We start from the raw sequence: 297 nt of genomic DNA, 5'->3' as shown, positions 1-297 counted from the left end.
GCGCGTATATGTGTGTATGCATATATGTATCTGTATATATATATATATATATATATATATATATACATATATGCGCGTATATATATATATATATATATATATATATATATATATATGTATGTATGTATGTATGTATGTATGTATGTATGTATATAATTTATATTATTATTTGATTGAACGCCACGCATCCATTCCCAATTATATATATATATATATATTATAGATACATAAATATATATATATGTTTATATATATGTGTGTGTGTATGTGTGTGCGTGTGTGTATACGTATCTATAA

Source organism: Octopus bimaculoides, chromosome 23 (assembly GCF_001194135.2).
Source record: "Octopus bimaculoides isolate UCB-OBI-ISO-001 chromosome 23, ASM119413v2, whole genome shotgun sequence".
NCBI classification, from domain to species: Eukaryota; Metazoa; Mollusca; class Cephalopoda; order Octopoda; family Octopodidae; genus Octopus; species Octopus bimaculoides.
This window is presented reverse-complemented; position numbering follows the sequence as displayed.